The 26598-nt window shown below is 31.9% G+C and overlaps 1 long non-coding RNA gene across 2 annotated transcripts; it reads right to left on the bottom strand.

Annotated features, from left to right (window-relative positions):
- Window positions 1–288: 288 nt before the first annotated feature.
- On the bottom strand, window positions 289–25387 carry LOC119614007. Of its 2 annotated transcripts, none has more exons than XR_005232290.1 (4): window positions 25100–25387; window positions 22437–23041; window positions 16731–17832; window positions 289–416 (listed from the first exon to the last, which is right to left on the bottom strand). It is a non-coding gene; the product is annotated as an uncharacterized LOC119614007 (long non-coding RNA). The 2 variants fall into 2 exon arrangements; XR_005232291.1 differs by having other exon boundaries at window positions 25270–25378.
- Window positions 25388–26598: the final 1211 nt, after the last annotated feature.

Here is a 26598-nt window from a genome sequence, read left to right as displayed (position 1 = left end):
TAAAGTTTTACTATAATAGTGTATCTAAGCAGACTTTGATGTCCCTAAATGTTTAATTGTATCTGCTCTCATATGAAGTCAAATTTCATCGGTATATGAAAATATTGAAATGACTTAGATTTGAAATCACTCGCAATATGCGATCAAAACTTCGTTGTTAACTGAGATCTTTTTAATCGTAATTAGTAAAAAATTAATTAACAATTTAAATTATTAAATTACTCAAATTACGTAATACCCTCATCAAATTATATATAAGAAAATTATTTGAAATTTCATGAAATTTTTACTTACATTGGCAAATGTTGGAGGACGTGTTGGTTGTTGTAACGGTGGCCTCATACCTCCATGTGGAGGTACTTGAGGTAAAGTTTGAGCTGGACTATAACGTGGCTGATGCATCATTGATGATAAATCTACAAAGATATAAAATAGAAGTAATTTTAGAAATTTTATTAAACTTTTTTTGTTCATATAAATTATAGAATGCAAGGTTGTTGTGTCGATGTTAATAGTTTTATGTGAAAAGATTAACTTTTAAACGAAATGCCTCCAGAACAGTTAGTTAGTTAGTTAGTTAGTTAGTTAGTTAGTTAGTTAGTTAGTTAGTTAGTTAGTTAGTTAGTTAGTTAGTTAGTTAGTTAGTTAGTTAGTTAGTTAGTTAGTTAGTTAGTTAGTTAGTTAGTTAGTTAGTTAGTTAGTTCGTTAGTTAGTTAGTTAGTTAGTTAGTTAGTAGTTAGTTAGTTAGTTAGTTAGTTAGTTAGTTAGTTAGTTAGTTAGTTAGTTAGTTAGTTAGTTAGTTAGTAGTTAGTTAGTAGTTAGTTAGTTAGTTAGTTAGTAGTTAGTAGTAGTTAGTTAGTTAGTTAGTTAGTTAGTTAGTTAGTTAGTAGTTAGTTAGTTAGTTAGTAGTAGTTAGTTAGTTAGTTAGTTAGTTAGTTAGTAGTTAGTTAGTTAGTTTAGTTAGTTAGTTAGTTAGGTAGTTAGTTAGTTGTTAGTTAGTTAGTTAGTTAGTTAGTTAGTTAGTTAGTTAGTTAGTTAGTTAGTTAGTTAGTTAGTTCGTTAGTTAGTTAGTTAGGTTAGTAGTTAGTTAGTTAGTTAGTTAGTTAGTTAGTTAGTTTAGTTAGTTAGTTAGTTAGTTAGTTAGTTAGTTAGTTAGTTAGTTAGTTAGTAGTTAGTTAGTTAGTTAGTTAGTTAGTTAGTTAGTTAGTTAGTTAGTTAGTTAGTTAGTGGTTAGTTAGTTAGTTAGTTAGTAGTTAGTTAGTTAGTTAGTTAGTTAGTTAGTTAGTAGTTAGTTAGTTAGGTAGTTAGTTAGTTAGTAGTTAGTTAGTAGTTAGTAGTTAGTTAGTTAGGAGTTAGTTAGTTAGTTAGTTAGTTAGTAGTTAGTTAGTTAGTTAGTTAGTTAGTAGTTAGTTAGTTAGTTAGTTAGTTAGTTAGTTAGTTAGTTAGTTAGTTAGTTAGTTAGTTAGTTAGTTAGTAGTTAGTTAGTTAGTTAGTTAGTTAGTTAGTTAGTTAGTAGTTAGTAGTTAGTTAGTTAGTTAGTTAGTTAGTTAGTTAGTTAGTTAGTTAGTTAGTTAGTTCGTTAAGTTAGTTAGTAGTTAGTTAGTTAGTTAGTTAGTAGTTAGTTAGTTAGTTAGTTAGTTAGTTAGTTAGTTAGTTAGTTAGTAGTTAGTTAGTTAGTTAGTTAGTTAGTTAGTTAGTTAGTTAGTTAGTAGTTAGTTAGTTAGTAGTTAGTTAGTTAGTTAGTTAGTTAGTTAGTTAGTTAGTTAGTTAGTTAGTTGTTAGTTAGTTAGTTAGTTAGTTAGTTAGTTAGTTAGTTAGTAGTTAGTTAGTTAGTTAGTAGTTAGTTAGTTAGTTAGTTAGTTAGTTAGTTAGTTAGTTAGTTAGTTAGTTAGTTAGTTAGTTAGTTAGTTAGTTAGTTATAGTTAGTTAGTTAGTTAGTAGTTAGTTAGTTAGTTAGTTAGTAGTTAGTTAGTTAGTTAGTTAGTTAGTTAGTTAGTAGTTAGTAGTTAGTTAGTTAGTTAGTTAGTAGTAGTTAGTTAGTTAGTTAGTAGTAGTTAGTTAGTAGTTAGTTAGTTAGTTAGTTAGTAGTTAGTTAGTTAGTTAGTTAGTTAGTAGTTAGTTAGTAGTTAGTTAGTTAGTTAGTTAGTTAGTTAGTTAGTTAGTAGTTAGTTAGTTAGTTAGTAGTTAGTAGTTAGTTAGTTAGTTAGTTAGTTAGTTAGTTAGTTAGTTAGTTAGTTAGTTAGTAGTTAGTTAGTTAGTAGTTAGTAGTTAGTTAGGTTCGTTAGTTAGTTAGTTAGTTAGTAGTTAGTTATTTAGTTAGTTTAGTGTAGTTAGTTAGTTATTGTTAGTTAGTTAGTTAGTTAGTTTAGTTAGTTAGTTAGTTAGTTAGTTAGTAGTTAGTTAGTTAGTTAGTTAGTTAGTTAGTTAGTTAGTTAGTTAGTTAGTTTAGTTAGTTAGTTAGTTAGTTAGTTAGTTAGTTAGTTAGTTAGTTAGTTAGTAGCAATGGACTTTTATGTTTCACTAAAAAATCGGTTTTTGATGGGGAATTCAAGTGATCACAGATTTTCTTTCTTTTGACCCTAGCGCCTCTAGTTTAGGCCAGAAAACGGACTTTTATGTTTTCACTCAAAAAATCGGTTTTTGATGGGAAATTCAAGTGATCACAGATTTTCTTTCTTTTTGACCTAGCGCCTCTAGTTTAGCCAGAAAACGGACTTTTATGTTTTCACTCAAAAAATCGTTTTTTGATGGGAAATTCAAGTGATCACAGATTTTCTTTCTTTTTGACCTAGCGCCTCCAGTTAAGCCAAAAAATCGGTTTTTGATGTGAAATTCAAGTGATCACAGATTTTCTTTCTTTTTGCCCTAACGCCTCCAGTTAAGCCAGAAAATGGACTTTTATGTTATCACTCAAAAAATCGGTTTTTGATGGGAAATTCAAGTGATCAAAAAATCGGTTTTTGGTGAGAAATTAAAGTGATCACAGATTTTCTTTCTTTTTGCCCTAGCGCCTCCAGTTAAGCCAGAAAATGGACTTTTATGTTATCACTCAAAAAATCGGTTTTTGATGGGAAATTCAAGTGATCAAAAAATCGGTTTTTGGTGAGAAATTAAAGTGATCACAGATTTTCTTTCTTTTTGCCCTAGCGCCTCCAGTTAAGCCAGAAAATGGACTTTTATGTTATCACTCAAAAAATCGGTTTTTGATGGGAAATTCAAGTGATCACAGATTTTCTTTCTTTTGGCCCTAGCGCCTCTAGTTTAGCCAGAAAACGGACTTATATGTTCTCACTCAAAAAATCGTTTTTTGGTGGGAAATTAAAGTAATCACAGATTTTCTTTCTTTTTGCCCTAGCGCCTCTAGTTTAGCCAGAAAATGGACTTTTGTATTTTCACTCAAAAAATCAGTTTTTGGTGAGAAATTAAAGTGATCAAAAAATCGGTTTTTGGTGAAAAATTAAAGTGATCACAGATTTTCTTTCTTTTTGCCCTAGCGCCTCTAGTTAAGCCAGAAAATGGACTTTTATGTTTTCACTCAAAAAATCGTTTTTTGATGGGAAATTCAAGTGATCACAGATTTTCTTTTTTTTTGGCCCTAGCGCCTCTAGTTTAGCCAGAAAACGGACTTATATGTTCTCACTCAAAAAATCGTTTTTTGGTGGGAAATTAAAGTGATCACAGATTTTCTTTCTTTTTGCCCTAGCGCCTCTAGTTTAGCCAGAAAACGGACTTTTGTATTTTCACTCAAAAAATCAGTTTTTGGTGAGAAATTAAAGTGATCAAAAAATCGGTTTTTGCTGAGAAATTAAAGTGATCACAGATTTTCTTTCTTTTTGACCTAGCGCCTCTAGTTTAGCCAGAAAACGGGCTTTTATATTTTCACTCAAAAAATCGGTTTTTGATGGGAAATTCAAGTGATCACAGATTTTCTTTCTTTTTGCCCTAGCGCCTCTAGTTTAGCCAGAAAGCGGACTTTTATGTTTTCACTCAAAAAATCGGTTTTTGGTGAGAAATTAAAGTGATCACAGATTTTCCTTCTTTTTGACCTAGCGCCTCTAGTTTAGCCAGAAAACGGACTTTTATATTTTCACTCAAAAAATCAGTTTTTGGTGAGAAATTAAAGTGATCACAGATTTTCTTTCTTTTTGCCCTAGCGCCTCTAGTTAAGCCAGAAAATGGACTTTTATGTTTTCACTCAAAAAATCGGTTTTTGATGGGAAATTCAAGTGATCACAGATTTTCTTTCTTTTGGCCCTAGCGCCTCTAGTTTAGCCAGAAAACGGACTTTTATATTTTCACTCAAAAAATCGGTTTTTGATGGGAAATTAAGGTGATCACAGATTTTCTTTCTTTTTGCCCTAGCGCCTTTAGTTTAGCCAGAAAACGGACTTTTATATTTTCACTCAAAAAATCGGTTTTTGGTGAGAAATTAAAGTGATCACAGATTTTCTTTCTTTTGGCCCTACCGCCTCTAGTTAAGCCAGAAAATGGACTTTTATGTTTTCACTCAAAAAATCGGTTTTTGATGGGAAATTCAAGTGATCACAGATTTTCTTTCTTTTTTACCTAGCGCCTCTAGTTTAGCCAGAAAACGGAATTTTATATTTTCACTCAAAAAATCAGTTTTTGATGGGAAATTCAAGTGATCACAGATTTTCTTTCTTTTTGCCCTAGCGCTTCTAGTTTAGCCAGAAAACGGACTTTTATATTTTCACTCAAAAAATCGGTTTTTGATGGGAAATTCAAGTGATCACAGATTTTCTTTCTTTTTACCCTAGCGCTTCTAGTTTAGCCAGAAAACGGACTTTTATATTTTCACTCAAAAAATCAGTTTTTGGTGAGAAATTAAAGTGATCACAGATTTTCTTTCTTTTTGGTGAGAAATTAAAGTGATCACAGATTTTCTTTCTTTTTGCCCTAGCGCCTCTAGTTAAGCCAGAAAATGGACTTTTATGTTTTCACTCAAAAAATCGGTTTTTGATGGGAAATTCAAGTGATCACAGATTTTCTTTCTTTTGGCCCTAGCGCCTCTAGTTTAGCCAGAAAACGGACTTATATGTTCTCACTCAAAAAATCGTTTTTTGGTGGGAAATTAAAGTGATCACAGATTTTCTTTCTTTTTGCCCTAGCGCCTCTAGTTTAGCCAGAAAACGGACTTTTGTATTTTCACTCAAAAAATCAGTTTTTGGTGAGAAATTAAAGTGATCAAAAAATCGGTTTTTGGTGAAAAATTAAAGTGATCACAGATTTTCTTTCTTTTTGCCCTAGCGCTTCTAGTTTAGCCAGAAAACGGACTTTTATATTTTCACTCAAAAAATCAGTTCGTGATGGGAAATTCAAGTGATCACAGATTTTCTTTCTTTTTGCCCTAGCGCCTCTAGTTTAGCCAGAAAACGGACTTTTATATTTTCACTCAAAAAATCGGTTTTTGCTGAGAAATTAAAGTGATCACAGATTTTCTTTCTTTTGGCCCTAGCGCCTCTAGTTTAGCCAGAAAACGGACTTTTATATTTTCACTCAAAAAATCGGTTTTTGATGGGAAATTAAGGTGATCACAGATTTTCTTTCTTTTTGCCCTAGCGCCTTTAGTTTAGCCAGAAAACGGACTTTTATATTTTCACTCAAAAAATCGGTTTTTGGTGAGAAATTAAAGTGATCACAGATTTTCTTTCTTTTGGCCCTGCCGCCTCTAGTTAAGCCAGAAAATGGACTTTTATGTTTTCACTCAAAAAATCGGTTTTTGATGGGAAATTCAAGTGATCACAGATTTTCTTTCTTTTTTACCTAGCGCCTCTAGTTTAGCCAGAAAACGGAATTTTATATTTTCACTCAAAAAATCAGTTTTTGATGGGAAATTCAAGTGATCACAGATTTTCTTTCTTTTTGCCCTAGCGCTTCTAGTTTAGCCAGAAAACGGACTTTTATATTTTCACTCAAAAATCGGTTTTTGATGGGAAATTCAAGTGATCACAGATTTTCTTTCTTTTTACCCTAGCGCTTCTAGTTTAGCCAGAAAACGGACTTTTATATTTTCACTCAAAAAATCAGTTTTTGGTGAGAAATTAAAGTGATCACAGATTTTCTTTCTTTTTGGTGAGAAATTAAAGTGATCACAGATTTTCTTTCTTTTTGACCTAGCGCCTCTAGTTTAGCCAGAAAAAACGGACTTTTATGTTTTCTCTCAAAAAATCGGTTTTTGATGGGAAATTCAAGTGATCACAGATTTTCTTTCTTTTTGCCCTAGCGCCTCTAGTTTAGCCAGAAAACGGACTTTTATATTTTCACTCAAAAAATCGGTTTTTGATGGGAAATTCAAGTGATCACAGATTTTCTTTCTTTTGGCCCTAGCGCCTCTAGTTTAGCCAGAAAACGGACTTTTATATTTTCACTCAAAAAATCGGTTTTTGATGGGAAATTTAAGTGATCACAGATTTTCTTTCTTTTTGACCTAGCGCCTCTAGTTTAGCCAGAAAACGGACTTTTATGTTTTCACTCAAAAAATCGGTTTTTGATGGGAGATTCAAGTGATCACAGATTTTCTTTCTTTTGGCCCTAGCGCCTCTAGTTTAGCCAGAAAACGGACTTTTATATTTTCACTCAAAAAATCGGTTTTTGATGGGAAATTCAAGTGATCACAGATTTTCTTTCTTTTTGCCCTAGCGCCCCTAGTTTAGCCAGAAAACGGTCTTTTATATTTTCACTCAGAAAAAAAATCAGTTTTTGATGGGAAATTCAAGTGATCACAGATTTTCTTTCTTTTTCCCCTAGCGCCTTTAGTTTAGCCAGAAAACGGACCTTTATATTTTCACTCAAAAAATCAGTTTTTGATGGGAAATTCAAGTGATCACAGATTTTCTTTCTTTTTCCCCTAGCGCCTTTAGTTTAGCCAGAAAACGGACTTTTATATTTTCACTCAAAAAATCAGTTTTTGGTGAGAAATAAAAGTGATCACAGATTTTCTTTCTTTTTGACCTAGCGCCTCTAGTTTAGCCAGAAAACGGACTTTGATATTTTCACTCAAAAAATCGGTTTTTGATGGGAGATTCAAGTGATCACAGATTTTCTTTCTTTTGGCCCTAGCGCCTCTAGTTTAGCCAGAAAACGGACCTTTATATTTTCACTCAAAAAATCGGTTTTTGATGGGAAATTCAAGTGATCACAGATTTTCTTTCTTTTTGCCCTAGCGCCCCTAGTTTAGCCAGAAAACGGTCTTTTATATTTTCACTCAAAAAATCAGTTTTTGATGGGAAATTCAAGTGATCACAGATTTTCTTTCTTTTTGCCCTAGCGCCTTTGGTTTAGCCAGAAAACGGACTTTTATATTTTCACTCAAAAAATCAGTTTTTGGTGAGAAATAAAAGTGATCAAAAAATCGGTTTTGGTGAGAAATTAAAGTGATCACAGATTTTCTTTCTTTTGGCCCTAGCGCCTCTAGTTAAGCCAGAAAATGGACTTTTATGTTTTCACTCAAAAAATCGGTTTTTGATGGGAAATTCAAGTGATCACAGATTTTCTTTCTTTTTGCCCTAACGCTTCTAGTTTAGCCAGAAAACGGACTTTTATATTTTCACTCAAAAAATCAGTTTTTGATGGGAAATTCAAGTGATCACAGATTTTCTTTCTTTTTGCCCTAGCGCTTCTAGTTTAGCCAGAAAACGGACTTTTATATTTTCACTCAAAAAATCAGTTTTTGATGGGAAATTCAAGTGATCACAGATTTTCTTTCTTTTTGCCCTAGCGCTTCTTGTTTAGCCAGAAAACGGATTTTTATATTTTCACTCAAAAAATCAGTTTTTGGTGAGAAATTCAAGTGATCGCAGATTTTCTTTCTTTTTGCCCTAGCGCCTCTAGTTAAGCCAGAAAATGGACTTTTATATTTTCACTCAAAAAATCAGTTTTTGATGGGAAATTCAAGTGATCACAGATTTTCTTTCTTTTTGACCTAGCGCCTCCAGTTTAGCCAGAAAAAGTACTTTTATGTTTTCTCTCAAAAAATCGGTTTTTGATGGGAAATTCAAGTGATCACAGATTTTCTTTCTTTTTGCCCTAGCGCCTTTAGTTTAGCCAGAAAACGGACTTTTATATTTTCACTCAAAAAATCGGTTTTTGGTGAGAAATTAAAGTGATCACAAATTTTCTTTCTTTTGGCCCTAGCGCCTCTAGTTAAGCCAGAAAATGGACTTTTATGTTTTCACTCAAAAAATCGGTTTTTGATGGGAAATTCAAGTGATCACAGATTTTCTTTCTTTTTGACCTAGCGCCTCTAGTTTAGCCAGAAAACGGACTTTTATATTTTCACTCAAAAAATCGGTTTTTGATGGGAAATTCAAGTGATCACAGATTTTCTTTCTTTTGGCCCTAGCGCCTCTAGTTAGGCAGAAAACGGACTTTTATATTTTCACTCAAAAAATCGGTTTTTGATGGGAAATTCAAGTGATCACAGATTTTCTTTCTTTTTGACCTAGCGCCTCTAGTTTAGCCAGAAAACGGACTTTTATGTTTTCACTCAAAAAATCGGTTTTTGATGGGAGATTCAAGTGATCACAGATTTTCTTTCTTTTGGCCCTAGCGCCTCTAGTTTAGCCAGAAAACGGACTTTTATATTTTCACTCAAAAAATCGGTTTTTGATGGGAAATTCAAGTGATCACAGATTTTCTTTCTTTTTGCCCTAGCGCCCCTAGTTTAGCTAGAAAACGGTCTTTTATATTTTCACTCAAAAAATCGGTTTTTGATGGGAAATTCAAGTGATCACAGATTTTCTTTCTTTTTGCCCTAGCGCCTTTAGTTTAGCCAGAAAACGGACTTTTATATTTTCACTCAAAAAATCAGTTTTTGGTGAGAAATAAAAGTGATCACAGATTTTCTTTCTTTTTGACCTAGCGCCTCTAGTTTAGCCAGAAAACGGACTTTGATATTTTCACTCAAAAAATCGGTTTTTGATGGGAGATTCAAGTGATCACAGATTTTCTTTCTTTTGGCCCTAGCGCCTCTAGTTTAGCCAGAAAACGGACTTTTATATTTTCACTCAAAAAATCGGTTTTTGATGGGAAATTCAAGTGATCACAGATTTTCTTTCTTTTTGCCCTAGCGCCCCTAGTTTAGCCAGAAAACGGTCTTTTATATTTTCACTCAAAAAATCAGTTTTTGATGGGAAATTCAAGTGATCACAGATTTTCTTTCTTTTTGCCCTAGCGCCTTTAGTTTAGCCAGAAAACGGACTTTTATATTTTCACTCAAAAAATCGGTTTTTGGTGAGAAATTAAAGTGATCACAGATTTTCTTTCTTTTGGCCCTAGCGCCTCTAGTTAAGCCAGAAAATGGACTTTTATATTTTCACTCAAAAAATCGGTTTTTGGTGAGAAATTAAAGTGATCACAGATTTTCTTTCTTTTGGCCCTAGCGCCTCTAGTTAAGCCAGAAAATGGACTTTTATGTTTTCACTCAAAAAATCGGTTTTTGATGGGAAATTCAAGTGATCACAGATTTTCTTTCTTTTTGACCTAGCGCCTCTAGTTTAGCCATAAAACGGACTTTTATATTTTCACTCAAAAAATCAGTTTTTGATGGGAAATTCAAGTGATCACAAATTTTCTTTCTTTTTGCCCTAGCGCTTCTTGTTTAGCCAGAAAACGGATTTTTATATTTTCACTCAAAAAATCAGTTTTTGGTGAGAAATTCAAGTGATCACAGATTTTCTTTCTTTTTGCCCTAGCGCTTCTAGTTTAGCCAGAAAACGGACCTTTATATTCTCACTCAAAAAATCAGTTTTTGATGGGAAATTCAAGTGATCACAGATTTTCTTTCTTTTTGCCCTAGTGCTTCTAGTTTAGCCAGAAAACGGACCTTGATATTCTCACTCAAAAAATCGGTTTTTGATGGGAAATTCAAGTGATCACAGATTTTCTTTCTTTTTGACCTAGCGCTTCTAGTTTAGCCAGAAAACGGACTTTTATATTTTCACTCAAAAAATCAGTTTTTGATGGGAAATTCAAGTGATCACAGATTTTCTTTCTTTTTGCCCTAGCGCTTCTAGTTTAGCCAGAAAACGGACCTTGATATTCTCACTCAAAAAATCGGTTTTTGATGGGAAATTCAAGTGATCACAGATTTTCTTTCTTTTTGACCTAGCGCTTCTAGTTTAGCCAGAAAACGGACTTTTATATTTTCACTCAAAAAATCAGTTTTTGATGGGAAATTCAAGTGATCACAGATTTTCTTTCTTTTTGCCCTAGCGCTTCTTGTTTAGCCAGAAAATTCAAGTGAGAAATTCAAGTGATCACAGATTTTCTTTCTTTTTGCCCTAGCGCTTCTAGTTTAGCCAGAAAACGGACCTTTATATTCTCACTCAAAAAATCAGTTTTTGATGGGAAATTCAAGTGATCACAGATTTTCTTTCTTTTTGCCCTAGCGCCTCTAGTTTAGCCAGAAAACGGACTTTTATGTTTTCTCTCAAAAAATCGGTTTTTGATGGGAAATTCAAGTGATCACAGATTTTCTTTCTTCTTGCCCTAGCGCCTTTAGTTTAACCAGAAAACGGACTTTTATATTTTCACTCAAAAAATCGGTTTTTGGTGGGAAATTCAAGTGATCACAGATTTTCTTTCTTTTGGCCCTAGCGCCTCTAGTTAAGCCAGAAAATGGACTTTTATGTTTTCACTCAAAAATCGGTTTTTGATGGGAAATTCAAGTGATCACAGATTTTCTTTCTTTTTGACCTAGCGCTTCTAGTTAAGCCAGAAAACGGACTTTTATATTTTCACTCAAAAAATCGGATTTTGATGGGAAATTCAAGTGATCACAGATTTTCTTTCTTTTGGCCGTAGCGCCTCTAGTTTAGCCAGAAAACGGACTTTTATGTTTTCTCTCAAAAAATCGGTTTTTGATGGGAAATTCAAGTGATCACAGATTTTCTTTCTTTTTGCCCTAGCGCCTTTAGTTTAGCCAGAAAACGGACTTTTATATTTTCACTCAAAAAATCGGTTTTTGGTGAGAAATTCAAGTGATCACAGATGTTCTTTCTTTTGGCCCTAGCGCCTCTAGTTAAGACAGAAAACGGACTTTTATATTTTCACTCAAAAAATCGGTTTTTGATGGGAAATTCAAGTGGACTTTTATATTTTCACTCAAAAAATCGGTTTTTGGTGGGAAATTCAAGTGATCACAGATTTTCTTTCTTTTGGCCCTAGCGCCTCTAGTTAAGCCAGAAAATGGACTTTTATGTTTTCACACAAAAAAATCGGTTTTTGATGGGAAATTCAAGTGATCACAGATTTTCTTTCTTTTTGACCTAGCGCCTCTAGTTAAGCCAGAAAACGGACTTTTATATTTTCACTCAAAAAATCGGTTTTTGATGGGAAATTCAAGTGATCACAGATTTTCTTTCTTTTGGCCCTAGCGCCTCTAGTTTAGCCAGAAAACGGACTTTTATGTTTTCTCTCAAAAAATCGGTTTTTGATGGGAAATTCAAGTGATCACAGATTTTCTTTCTTTTTGCCCTAGCGCCTTTAGTTTAGCCAGAAAACGGACTTTTATATTTTCACTCAAAAAATCGGTTTTTGGTGAGAAATTCAAGTGATCACAGATGTTCTTTCTTTTGGCCCTAGCGCCTCTAGTTAAGACAGAAAACGGACTTTTATATTTTCACTCAAAAAATCGGTTTTTGATGGGAAATTCAAGTGATCACAGATTTTCTCTCTTTTTGACCTAGCGCTTCTAGTTTAGCCAGAAAACGGACTTTTATATTTTCACTCAAAAAATCAGTTTTTGATGGGAAATTAAAGTGATCACAGATTTTCTTTCTTTTTGACCTAGCGCCTCTAGTTTAGCCAGAAAACGGACTTTTATATTTTCACTCAAAAAAACAGTTTTTGATGGGAAATTCAAGTGATCACAGATTTTCTTTCTTTTTGCCCTAGCGCTTCTAGTTCAGCCAGAAAACGGACTTTTATATTTTCACTCAAAAAATCGGTTTTTGATGGGAAATTAAAGTGATCACAGATTCTCTTTCTTTTTGCCCTAGCGCCTCTAGTTTAGCCAGAAAACGGACTTTAATATTTTCACTCAAAAAATCGGTTTTTGATGGGAAATTAAAGTGATCACAGATTTTCTTTCTTTTTGACCTAGCGCCTCTAGTTTAGCCAGAAAACGGACTTTTATGTTTTCGCTCAAAAAATCGGTTTTGATGGGAAATTCAAGTGATCACAGATTTTCTTTCTTTTTGACCTAGCGCCTCTAGTTTAGCCAGAAAACGGACTTTTATATTTTCACTCAAAAAATCAGTTTTTGGTGAGAAATTAAAGTGATCACAGATTTTCTTTCTTTTTGACCTAGCGCCTCTAGTTTAGCCAGAAAACGGACTTTTATATTTTCACTCAAAAAATCGGTTTTTGATGGGAAATTAAAGTGATCACAGATTTTCTTTCTTTTTGCCCTAGCGCCTCTAGTTTAGCCAGAAAATGGACTTTTATATTTTCACTCAAAAAATCAGTTTTTGGTGAGAAATTAAAGTGATCACAGATTTTCTTTCTTTTTGCCCCAGCGCCCCTAGTTTAGCCAGAAAACGGACTTTTATGTTTTCACTCAAAAAAACGGTTTTTGGTGAGAAATTAATGTGATCACAGATTTTCTTTCTTTTTGCCCTATCGCCTCTAGTTTAGCCAGAAAATAGACTTTTATGTTTTCGCTCAAAAAATCGGGTTTTGATGGGAAATTCAAGTGATCACAGATTTTCTTTCTTTTTGCCCTAGCGCTTCTAGTTTAGCCAGAAAACGGACTTTTATATTTTCACTCAAAAAATCAGTTTTTGATGGGAAATTCAAGTGATCACAGATTTTCTTTCTTTTTGCCCTAGCGCTTCTAGTTCAGCCAGAAAACGGACTTTTATATTTTCACTCAAAAAATCGGTTTTTGATGGGAAATTCAAGTGATCACAGATTTTCTTTCTTTTTGCCCTAGCGCTTCTAGTTCAGCCAGAAAACGGACTTTTATATTTTCACTCAAAAAATCGGTTTTTGATGGAAAATTCAAGTGATCACAGATTTTCTTTCTTTTTGCCCTAGCGCTTCTAGTTCAGCCAGAAAACGGGCCTTTATATTTTCACTCAAAAAATCGGTTTTTGATGGGAAATTAAAGTGATCACAGATTTTCTTTCTTTTTGCCCTAGCGCCTCTAGTTCAGCCAGAAAACGGACTTTTATATTTTCACTCAAAAAATCGGTTTTTGATGGGAAATTAAAGTGATCACAGATTCTCTTTCTTTTTGCCCTAGCGCCTCTAGTTTAGCCAGAAAACGGACTTTTATATTTTCACTCAAAAAATCGGTTTTTGATGGGAAATTAAAGTGATCACAGATTTTCTTTCTTTTTGACCTAGCGCCTCTAGTTTAGCCAGAAAACGGACTTTTATGTTTTCGCTCAAAAAATCGGTTTTTGATGGGAAATTCAAGTGATCACAGATTTTCTTTCTTTTTGCCCTAGCGCCTCTAGTTTAGCCAGAAAACGGACTTTTATATTTTCACTCAAAAAATCAGTTTTTGGTGAGAAATTAAAGTGATCACAGATTTTCTTTCTTTTTGACCTAGCGCCTCTAGTTTAGCCAGAAAACGGACTTTTATATTTTCACTCAAAAAATCGGTTTTTGATGGGAAATTAAAGTGATCACAGATTTTCTTTCTTTTTGCCCTAGCGCCTCTAGTTTAGCCAGAAAACGGACTTTTATATTTTCACTCAAAAAATCAGTTTTTGGTGAGAAATTAAAGTGATCACAGATTTTCTTTCTTTTGCCCCAGCGCCCCTAGTTTAGCCAGAAAACGGACTTTTATGTTTTCACTCAAAAAATCGGTTTTGGTGAGAAATTAATGTGATCACAGATTTTCTTTCTTTTTGCCCTATCGCCTCTAGTTTAGCCAGAAAATAGACTTTTATGTTTTCGCTCAAAAAATCGGGTTTTGATGGGAAATTCAAGTGATCACAGATTTTCTTTCTTTTTGCCCTAGCGCTTCTAGTTTAGCCAGAAAACGGACTTTTATATTTTCACTCAAAAAATCTGTTTTTGATGGGAAATTCAAGTGATCACAGATTTTCTTTCTTTTTGCCCTAGCGCTTCTTGTTTAGCCAGAAAACGGATTTTTATATTTTCACTCAAAAAATCAGTTTTTGGTGAGAAATTCAATTGATCACAGATTTTCTTTCTTTTTGCCCTAGCGCTTCTAGTTTAGCCAGAAAACGGACCTTTATATTCTCACTCAAAAAATCAGTTTTTGATGGGAAATTCAAGTGATCACAGATTTTCTTTCTTTTTGCCCTAGCGCCTCTAGTTTAGCCAGAAAACGGACTTTTATGTTTTCTCTCAAAAAATCGGTTTTTGATGGGAAATTCAAGTGATCACAGATTTTCTTTCTTTTTGCCCTAGCGCCTTTAGTTTAACCAGAAAAACGGACTTTTATATTTTCACTCAAAAAATCGGTTTTTGGTGGGAAATTAAAGTGATCACAGATTTTCTTTCTTTTGGCCCTAGCGCCTCTAGTTTAGCCAGAAAACGGACTTTTATGTTTTCTCTCAAAAAATCGGTTTTTGATGGGAAATTCAAGTGATCACAGATTTTCTTTCTTTTTGCCCTAGCGCCTTTAGTTTAACCAGAAAACGGACTTTTATATTTTCACTCAAAAAATCGATTTTTGGTGGGAAATTCAAGTGATCACAGATTTTCTTTCTTTTGGCCCTAGCGCCTCTAGTTTAGCCAGAAAACGGACTTTTATGTTTTCTCTCAAAAAAATCGGTTTTTGATGGGAAATTCAAGTGATCACAGATTTTCTTTCTTTTTGCCCTAGCGCCTTTAGTTTAGCCAGAAAACGGACTTTATATTTTCACTCAAAAAATCGGTTTTTGGTGAGAAATTCAAGTGATCACAGATGTTCTTTCTTTTGGCCCTAGCGCCTCTAGTTAAGCCAGAAAACGGACTTTTATATTTTCACTCAAAAAATCGGTTTTTGATGGGAAATTCAAGTGGTCACAGATTTTCTCTCTTTTTGACCTAGCGCCTCCAGTTTAGCCAGAAAACGGACTTTTATATTTTCACTCAAAAAATCAGTTTTTGATGGGAAATTAAAGTGATCACAGATTTTCTTTCTTTTTGCCCTAGCACCTCTAGTTTAGCCAGAAAACGGACTTTTATATTTTCACTCAAAAAATCAGTTTTTGGTGAGAAATTAAAGTGATCACAGATTTTCTTTCTTTTGGCCCTAGCGCCTCTAGTTAAGCCAGAAAATGGACTTTTATGTTTTCACTCAAAAAAATCGGTTTTTGATGGGAAATTCAAGTGATCACAGATTTTCTTTCTTTTTGCCCTAGCGCTTCTAGTTTAGCCAGAAAACGGACTTTTATATTTTCACTCAAAAAATCAGTTCTTGATGGGAAATTCAAGTGATCACAGATTTTCTTTCTTTTTGCCCTAGCGCCTCTAGTTTAGCCAGAAAACGGACTTTTATGTTTTCACTCAAAAAATCGGTTTTTGATCGGAAATTCAAGTGATCACAGATTTCTTTCTTTTTGCCCTAGCGCCTCTAGTTTAGCCAGAAAACGGACTTTTATATTTTCACTCAAAAAATCAGTTTTTGGTGAGAAATTAAAGTGATCAAAAAAATCGGTTTTGGTGAAAAATTAAAGTGATCACAGATTTTCTTTCTTTTGGCCCTAGCGCCTCTAGTTAAGCCAGAAAATGGACTTTTATGTTTTCACTCAAAAAATCGGTTTTTGATGGGAAATTAAAGTGATCACAGATTTTCTTTCTTTTGGCCCTAGCGCCTCTAGTTTAGCCAGAAAACGGACTTTTATATTTTCACTCAAAAAATCGATTTTTGGTGAGAAATTAAAGTGATCACAGATTTTCATTCTTTTTGCCGTAGCGCCTCTAGTTTAGCCAGAAAACGGACTTTTATATTTTCACTCAAAAAATTAGTTTTTAGTGAGAAATTAAAGTGATCAAAAAATCGGTTTTTGGTGAGATATTAAAGTGATCACAGATTTTCTTTCTTTTGGCCCTAGCGCCTCTAGTTTAGCCAGAAAACGGACTTTTATGTTTTCACTCAAAAAATCGGTTTTTTGATGGGAAATTCAAGTGATCACAGATTTTCTTTCTTTTTGCCCTAGCTCTTCTAGTTTAGCCAGAAAACGGACTTTTATATTTTCACTCAAAAAATCGGTTTTTGATGGAAAATTCAAGTGATCACAGATTTTCTTTCTTTTGACCCTAGCGCCTCTAGTTTAGCCAGAAAATGGACTTTTATGTTTTCACTCAAAAAATCGGTTTTTGGTGGGAAATTAAAGTGATCAAAGATTTTCTTTCTTTATGACCTAGCGCATCTAGTTTAGTCAGAAAATGGACCTTTATGTTTTCACTAAAAAATCGATTTTGGTGGGAAATTAAAGTGATCACAGATTTTCTTTCTTTTTGACCTAGCGCCTCTAGTTTAGCCAGAAAATGGACTTTTATATTTTAGTTAGTTAGTTGTTACAGAAGTAAGCAACTACTAAGTAGTTAGTTAACCGTTCGGGAAATGAACCAGTATGAAATAGTCCCCAATTGTGTTTTAATTTTTAAAACAATCGTAATATGGTGGCAACTACGAACCCTCCAAAACTTTGCAACCATTTAAAAACTTATATTAACAGTATTAAATTAAAATACATATTAAAATTAAAAAACAACAACAAACTAAAAATATGGCCACTTACCAGTAGACGATTAGAAAAGTTAAACCAATTAACCGCTTAACAAATCAAGTGATGGGGATGAATGAGAATTTAAACACTTTCACACTATTTTTTCTAATTATTTTCTATAGATATGGCAATAATACACACACTCACTCTCACTTACACTCACGCTACACGGTAATCGAACGCGGGGGCGAAACGGAAAAAAAACACTTTATTTTTTTATTATTTATAAACACACACTCAAACAAATATACGCGAACGCGTTTAAAAGCAAATGTCAAAAGTTAACCGGCAATTGTTTTTACTTTTTTCTCGTTTACACTTTAAGAGAGACTTTTATTGCGAATAAAACGATTTAAGAGAACGCGAACGATAGACGTTGTTTGTTTTTATTATTGATTCTTGGCTCTGTTATGATTTTGCTGTAAGAAGAACAGATGGCAAAATAACGGGCGTTGTTTTTGTTTTGAATTTCTGTAAATTGTGTTTGCTGTAGTCGGTAGTTGTTGTTAGTGTTGATATTTTCTTTATTATTTGTTTTGGTTTTTTCTAGTTGCTGTTTTTGTTTTTTACGTTAAGATAAGAGTAACATGAATATAAACAAATTAGTTAATGTTTGTTGGTTTTTTGTTGTTTTTTTTTTTTATAAATCTTTTTTAGTTTTATAAATAGAGATAAGATAATTGGGATGCTTTTCTGTTTTGTTTAGAATATGGAAGATTATTTGTTGTTGTTGCTAGTTTTAATTTAGCATAAAGTAGTTGTTGTTGGGTTGGTGTTACGTTTTTATAGAATAGGAATTTCACTCTTTTTGTTTTTGCAAATCAGTTTTTGTTGTTGTTGTAAAGTTTTATAGGCACACTAATGCAGTCTCAGTCTGTTATGGAAATTTAATGTAAACAATAAAAACTCACATTCACTAAAATTTATTAAAGTTTGTTTTTTTTTTTTTGCTCAAAATATTTCAATAATTTGTTTTGTTGTAGAAAAATATGTTATTTGCTGTTGTTGTATATGTATTAATTGTTGTATAAATTACTTTTCTTGTTAGAAATTTGGCATCTCTATGCAAAAATTTGGTTGGATATGTTGTTTGCCTGTAATCTAAGGGCAATGGCTGCAAAATGCCAACAATATCAATATTATGTATTAGTAGCGGACAGGGTTGCCAATGTTAACATAATTATATATTATACAAAGTAGGCATTTTGATTATATTAAGAAAATTATTACAAGGAAAGAAATATGTACTTATTGATCGTAGATTCCTTATAAGATTCTATGAAAAGTCCAATATTTAAAATAGCAGCGATAAAAAAATAAATTAACATTTTAAAGTACTTGGTAACAATATAAGCCTAGTGTTCGAAAATTCGGAAAACCAATTTCCTCTTCTCACGAAGGTGAATTTGCTTGAAATCTTTATCAAAATGTTTGCTAAGAGCTGGGATCATAGTTATAGACAGAAGACTAAAAATGTAACTTTTTGTATTAAAAGTTCAGACGTAAATGTTTAACAAATTTTGATATAGGGTAAATGCACCTAATGTCGGCATCACCCAGTAGTCGGCATCTTTTACATAAAAATGTAAATAAATAAGAAAAGCTGTACAAATTTATTAAGGTTTGATCTATATTTCATAGAAAATATGGTCTTTTTGCTTTATGAAATGAGTAAATTTAAGTAGGATTACTAATTTCCTCTATATTTGACGTTATTTAGTGACAGCTTTGCAGCATTTGTAGTACTGTCAGTTTTCTTAAAAAAAAAAAATTAGTTTTAGTGCCACCTTAAACAAGTGAATATTTATATGAAATTAAATGATTTATTTGACAAAAATTGATTTAAATGAAAGAAAACAGTTGAAATATTCAATTTAAAGTGAAAAAGTTAGTTAAAAATATATTTTTTTGTAATTTTAATCGCTGCCGCCATTAGGAAAACAATTTTTTATGAATTCTTATTGTCGGCATAGGGGTGCCGACTACTGGGTATTAAGTTCGATCATACGTATTCTATAGTCGGCACTCTAAAATTTATTATTTCTCTATAGAAAAAATTGGGTATATTACTATGAAAAATTTCTATATAACAATTTTCTCTTCAAAATTATACGTATAACAGTTATTTTTGTAAAAAAATTTATGTATAACTCTTTTCTCTATAAAAAATTTATGTATATTACAATTTCCTCTATAGAAAATTGATTGTACAACATTTGTTTCTATAGAGAATTATGTGTAAACAATTTTTTTCTATAGAAAATTTTATGTATAACAATCTTTGATACAAAAAATTATGTGTATATCAGTTTTCTCTATGAAAAATTGTGTGTATACCTTTTTTTCTATAGAAAATTACTTCTATAATAGCTTTTTCTATAGAAGATTACAATTTTCTACTACAGAATATAATTTTCTATACAAAAAATATGTGTATAACAGTTTTTTCTATTAAAAATTTTGCATATCTAAATTTTTTCTAACAAAAATTGCTTCTTAACTGTTTTTTTTACAAAAAATTATGAGTATAACAATTTTTTTCTATAGAAAATTCCTAGTATGACAATTTTTCTATAGAAAAGTGTTCTTATTATAATATCCTCTACGAAACTTATGTTTAATTTTTTTCCTATGGGAAATTGCATATTTTTATAAAGATTTTCTTTAAAAAACAGTACATATAACACTTTTCCCTATAAAAATTACTTTTTTCTCTAACAAAAAATATAATATTGTATAGAAAATTGCATGTATAACTCTTTTTCTATAGAAAAAAAATGTTATTATGTATACTTATTACAATTATAATTATGTTTATAACATATTTTTCTACAGAAAAAACGATATTATTAGTTATTTCTATAGAAAAAATTTAATTAAATATTTTCTTTGGAAAATTGTGTATATATCACTTTTTTCTATAAATAAATATGTTTTTTCAAACAAAAAATCTACTGCCGACTATAGGGACATTTTTTGTCGAACTTAGGAACACTGGTGCCGACTATTGGAAAATGTGGAGTTTTTAACAAAATTTACAAATTACTAAAAACTAGTTATTTGTTTTTCAAAAAAGTTAAATGGATCTAAAACTTAACTAAACACATAATTGAAATAACTAAAAATCATCGTAATAACATTTTCCGACTCTTTAGGGGGATAGTTTGAAAAAGAGAAAAAAGTTAAACTGCCGACTATTGGTACATTTACCCTATTTTTCAAACTGTTTGTCACAGTTAGGATCAGCGTTATAGATAAGAGAAGACTAAAATATTAATTTTTGGGATTAAAAATTCAGACGTAAATGTAAAACACATTTTGTTTTTTAGTTAAATTTAAAATTTACACTACAAGTCTCTATATTCTGCTTTAGACTCTAATATATATTCTAGCGTTTAGTCTAGTCTATAGTTTTGTCTAGTATGTAGTCTAATTTACAGTCGAATCTTTAGCATAGTCTAGTGTGTAGTGTAGTATATAGCCTATATAGTCTAGTTTGTAGTTTACTTTATAGTCTAATCTATTGTAAAAACACAATAATCTAATCCATATTCTAGTCTGTAGTCTATTATATAGACTATTGTAAAAACACAATAATCTAATCCATATTCTAGTCTGTAGTCAGTATATAGTTAGTATAGTTAGTCTAGTCTATAGCCTACTCTATAGTCTACTCTATAGTCTAGTCTATAGTCTAAGCTAGTCTAGTCTATAGTCTAGTCTATAGTCTAGTCTATAGTCTAGTCTATAGTCTATTGTAAAAACACAATAATCTAATCCATATTCTAGTCTGTAGTCAGTATATAGTTAGTATAGTTAGTCTAGTCTATAGCCTACTCTATAGTCTACTCTATAGTCTAGTCTATAGTCTAGGCTAGTCTAGTCTATAGTCTAGTCTACAGTCTAGTCTATAGCCTAGTCTATAGTCTAGTCTATAGTCTAGTCTATAGTCTAGTCTATAGTCTAGTCAATAGTCTAGTCTATAGTAGTCTACTAGTCTAGTCTATAGTCTAGTCTATAGTCTAGTCTATAGTCTATAGTCTAGTCTATAGTCTAGTCTATAGTCTAGTCTATAGTCTAGTCTATAGTCTAGTCTATAGTCTAGTCTAGTCTATAGTCTAGTCTATAGTCTAGTCTAGTCTATAGTCTAGTCTATAGTCTAGTCTAGTCTATAGTCTAGTCTATAGTCTAGTCTATAGTCTAGTCTAGTCTATAGTCTAGTCTATAGTCGAGTCTATTAGTCTAGTCTATAGGCTAGTCGATAGTCTATCTAGGTCTAGTCTATAGTCTAGTCGATAAGTCTAGTCTATAGTCTAGTCTATAGTCCTAGTCTATAGTCTAGTCTAGTATATAGTCTATAGTCTAGTCTAGTCTAGTCCTATGTCTAGTCTATAGTCTATCTATATCTAGCTATAGTCTAGTCTATAGTCCTAGTCTATGTCTAGTCTATAGTCAGTCTATAGTCGCTAGTCTATAGTCTAGTCATAGTACTAGTCTATATCTATATCGATCTTAGTCAGTCTATAGGTTCTAGTCTTATCTATCTATAGTCTAGTGCTATAGTCTAGTCTGATTCTCGTCTATTGTCTATCTATAGTCTATTCTACTCTATTTAATACATCTTAATCTGAGTCTAGTCTATAGTCTAGTCTATAGTCAGTCTATAGTCTAGTCGATAGTCTAGTCTATATCTAGTCTATAGTCTGTTATAGTATAGTCTATGTCTATCTATAGTCTTAGGCTATAGTCTAGTCTATAGTCTAGTCTATAGTCTAGTCTATAGTCTAGTCTATAGTCTACTCTATAGTCTAGTCTATAGTCTAGTCTATAGTCTAGTCTATAGTCTAGTCTATAGTCTAGTCTATAGTCTAGTCTATAGTCTAGTCTATAGTCTAGTCTATAGTCTAGTATATAGCCTAGTCTATAGTCTAGTCTATATTCTAGTCTATAGTCTATTCTACTCAATGGTTAATTCTGAAGTCTATAGTCTAGTCTATAGTCTAGTCTATAGTCTAGTCTATAGTCTAGTCTATAGTCTAGTCTATAGTCTAGTCTATAGTCTAGTCTATAGTCTAGTCTATAGTCTAGTCTATAGTCTAGTCTATAGTCTAGTCTATAGTCTAGTCTATAGTCTAGTCTATAGTCTAGTCTATAGTCTAGTCTATAGTCTAGTCTATAGTCTAGTCTATAGTCTAGTCTATAGTCTAGTCTGTAGTCTAGTCTATAGTCTAGTTTATAGTCTAGTCTGTAGTGTAGTCTATAGTCTAGAGTATAGTCTAGTCTATAGTCTAGTCTATAGTATAGTCTATAGTCTAGTCCATAGTCTAGTCTATAGCCTAGTCTATAGTCTAGTCTAGTCTAAAGTCTAGTCTAGTCTATAGTCTAGGCAATAGTCTAGTCTATAGTCTAGTCTATAGTCTAGTCTATAGTCTAGTCTATATTCTAAAGTCTAGTCTATACTAGACTATAGTTGAACCTGTGTTTACTTTATAGTTTAGAGTCGAGTCCTGTTTGTAGTCTACTTTATAGTCTAATCTATTATAAAAAGTATAATCTAGTCCATATTCTAGTTTGTAGTTTATCCTATAGTCCAGTATATAGTTAGTATAGTCTAAACTGTAGTCCAGTCTAGTCTAATCTATATAATTCTAAATAAATTTGAATTAATTTTAATTTATTATGTATAATATATAAAAATGTGCTGGCAACTCTATTTACTAGACCAATAACAAGGTTTCACCGAGAGTAAAATGTTACAAAAATAGAGAGATATTATTCTGCTGCAAAAGAAACACAGAGAGAGAGCACGCGTTAGTTGAATAAATGTTGTCCAACGTATATACGTACATATGTATGTATGTAAATGTCTGGGGTCCAAAAATATGAATAAAAAATAATCACTAAAATGTCACAAAAAAAACTAGACAGACACTTTGTTACAATTTTGTTTTGATTTTCTTTTTTCTTTATTAAAAAACTATGTATTGCACTCTGTTTTTGTTATTAATTATAAAACAATATTTTTAAGTTTATGTTTTTACAACAAGTACCGTTATGAGAATTTGTTGTTACGTGTGTAATTTTTTTAGTTCAACGACTTTTGGCGATTTTGTGTTTTTATTTTGCTTTATGCACTAAATACTTGTTTTTATCTATTTTGGTGTTATTTATCGTTTTTATTTATTTATTATTCGTGTTGTTGAGTTTTTCACGTTTTTTATTCAATTATTTGTTATTTTTTATTTATTTATTGTATTTTATATTCAATTGGTTTTCACTTGCATAATTATAATTAGCATCGCCACAAGAAAAAAGTGTAAATACTATTAAAACGGTGAAGAAGAAGTAGAAAATGACAACATACAAACGAACAAACGGTATTCATTCAAAGTTTAAGGCAAAAATATTACAGCAGCAACAACAACAACACACTAGAGTACTTTTTAAACAGGGTGCCACTACTAAACCAAAGTCTGTCTACTCCTCTTTTGTTATTATGGTTGTTATTATTATTTTCACAAAACTAAAAATGCAGTCCAGACATGGAAAATCGAAATTTTGAAACTAATATCAAAAGTCTAGTCCATATTATGCTCTAAAGTACAATCTATAATCAAGCGTTTCGTCTTTCTTACTCTATACTGCATGTCTAGTCTATAGTTTAATCCAGTATGAGGCTAATTTATAGTCTAGTCCATATTGTAGTCTGTTCTCTAACTTATAGTTCAATATGTAGTTAGTGTAGTCCAGTTTATAGTCTGTAGTCTATTGTACAGTCCAGTCTATAGTCCAGCTTAAAGTCAAGTTTATAGTCTAGTCTATAGTCTAGTCTAGTCTATAGTCTATAGTCTAGTCTAGTCTATAGTCTATAGTCTATAGTCTATAGTCTATAGTCTATAGTCTATAGTCTATAGTCTATAGTCTATAGTCTATAGTCTATAGTCTATAGTCTATAGTCTAGTCTAGTCTAGTCTATAGTCTAGTCTAGTCTATAGTCTAGTCTATTGTCTACTCTGTAGTCTAGTCTATAGTCTAGTCTATAGCCTAGTCTATAGTCTAGTCTAGTCTATAGTCTAGTCTATTCTATAGTCTAGTCTATAGTCTAGTCTATAGTGTAGTCTATAGTCTAGTCTATAGTCTAGTCTATAGTCTAGTCTATAGTGTAGTCTATAGTCTAGTCTATAGTCTAGTCTGTAGTCTAGTCTATAGTCTAGTCTATAGTCTAGTCTATAGTCTAGTCTATAGTCTAGTCAATAGTCTAATCTATATTGTAGTATATAGCATAGGTTTTAGTCTAGGGTAGTCTAGTCTATAGTCTAGTCCAAAGTCTAATCTAGTCTATAGTCTAGTCTATAGTGAAGTCTATAGTCTAGTCTATAGTCTATAGTCTAATCTATAGTGTAGTCAATAGTCTAGTCTATAGTCTAGTTGATAGTCTAGTATATAGTCTAGTTTATAGTCTAGGGTATAGTCTAGTCTATAGTCTAGTCTATAGTCTAGTTTATAGTCTAGTCTATAGTCTAGTCTATAGTCTAGTCTATAGTCTAGTCTATAGTCTAGTCTATAGTCTAGTCTATAGTCTAGTCTATAGTCTAGTCTATAGTCTAGTCTATAGTCTAGTCTATAGTCTAGTCTATAGTCTAGTCTATAGTCTAGTCTATAGTCTAGTCTATAGTCTAGTCTATAGTCTAGTCTAGTCTATAGTCTAGTCTAGTCTATAGTCTAGTCTATAGTCTATAGTCTAGTCTATAGTCTAGTCTATAGTCTAGTCTATAGTCTAGTCTATTCTATAATCTAGTCTATAGTATAGTCTATAGTCTAGTCTATAGTCTAGTCTATAGTCTAGTCTATAGTCTAGTCTATAGTCTAGTCTATAGTCTAGTCTATAGTCTAGTCTATAGTCTAGTCTATAGTCTAGTCTATAGTCTAGTATATAGTCTAGTCTATAGTCTAGTCTATAGTTTAGTTTATAGTCTTGTCTAATCTATAGTCTAATATATAGTCTAGTCTATAGTCTAGTCTATAGTCTAGTCTATAGTCTAGTCTATAGTCTAGTCTATACAAGTCTAGTCTGGGATGTAATCTATTATACAGTATAGTTTACAGTCCAGTCTATAGTCTAGTTCATAGTCTAGTCTACAGTCTTGGCTATAGCCTAGTCTACGGTCTAGTCTTTAGTCTAGTCTATAAGCTTGTCCATAGACTACTCTATATTTATTGATGTCAAAATTACCATACCACTGATTTTTCCAACCCTGACAGCCTGTGCTTCTTATTCCTCGAGTGCACTTTCAGTCCGTTTGTTGTTGTTGTTATTAATGTTGCAAATTGTGGTGGGAATTGTCTTGTCTTGTCTTGATTTTGCTTTCTTTTTACTACACCTGCTGGTCTAGCTATTTTGCATTAATATTTTTTGTTGTTGATTCACTTTATTTCTGCAAATTCTTGTACACTTCTGCTTTTTTCACGTTTCTTTTTGTTTCAATCTATTTTCTTAGCAAATCTTTAACAATTGTATGAAATTATATTAAAATTAATTTCTTAATTTTACATTAATTATTTTTATAGAAATTCCACTTAACAAAACACACTCAACACAATAATAATTCCCCGACGTACTAAACACACGAAATAGTAATAAAAATGCTGTTGATTCTTTATTGCTTTCTCTATTACTTCTTTCAACTGAACGAAAAAAAACCGACCGACCAACAGCGAACACAAAAAAAAAGCGCATCAATTTAATTTGTTTTTGTATTTTTCTATGCTTTTCTTTGTTTTTATTTCTTACTTATTTAACATTTCACCATGAGAACTAGAGAATTAGCAAATGCATAAAATAAACAACAACAATAATAAACAAAATAATAATATATCTAGCAACAACACATGCGCTTAACTTTATATTAGAGTTGCACTAGGAGAACAACATTATTAAATGTTAGTAAACATTTTACAGTATGTGAACCTAACAGAGAGTATGGGGGATTTAACATTGCTGATGCTGTTATTAATGATTTAACATTTCTGTTTACTAAAAGTTACCTTGAAATTTAGTTTGTATGTAGGTGTTGAATGGTATGTTCTGTTAAATGTCACTGTTAATTTATGTAATAGCAAAGAGGTAAAGTATGAGGGTTTCCCTAAATGATATTTTCTATATTGTTGTTATTTTTGTATTTTATTTTAATTATACTTACTTTTGCATGGCATACTTACTAATAATTTAGCTATTTCATATTCATAAATATTTTTAGTCAAAGTTTCCCTTTTTTATAGAAAGTTTTGTAGATTTTCTCCTTTTACAGAGGTAAGTTGATAGGTGTGTTTTTACACACACTGGTTATCTAGACACCTTCGGTCACGAAATCCGAAATTTTGATTAAATTATAGGTCTTAGGTTAATTCTGAGTCCATTTTTGGATTCAGATTGGGAGTGGGGTTTTACCTGAAAGGTTACTTTTAAGTCAGATTCTTTCAGTAGTTTAAAAGATTAAAGCGAAAACAAAAATAAATTTTAAATTTTGTTGTACATTTGTTCCTAGGTCCTAGGTTCTTGTCATGACAATTGAAAATGTTGATAGCTAAGACAAAAACCTTACATATACATATGTAAGAAATATCATAATGGGACATGAAATTTTGCGGGATACCTATTTGGTTCAAAATTTTTGTGTTGAAATTTTTATGAAATATTGAACTTAGCTCAATTCTAAACTTTCGGATACAGCATAGTTATTAGTCTTCAATGACAAATTTCAGTTGCACTTGGCCTCAAGATTCCGAAATTAAAGCACAAATTATTCAAAGTAAACAACTTTCCGGAATATTGATGAAACAATGATTTTTTTTAGTTTTGCTTCAAACTCGGGAACTACTG

This window comes from Lucilia sericata, unplaced genomic scaffold (assembly GCF_015586225.1).
Source record: "Lucilia sericata isolate MDLA Ls3-8-SP2 unplaced genomic scaffold, ASM1558622v1 Contig002490F_arrow, whole genome shotgun sequence".
NCBI classification, from domain to species: Eukaryota; Metazoa; Arthropoda; class Insecta; order Diptera; family Calliphoridae; genus Lucilia; species Lucilia sericata.
Note: the sequence above shows the minus strand (reverse complement) of the source record. Positions and strands in the feature narration are given on the sequence as shown.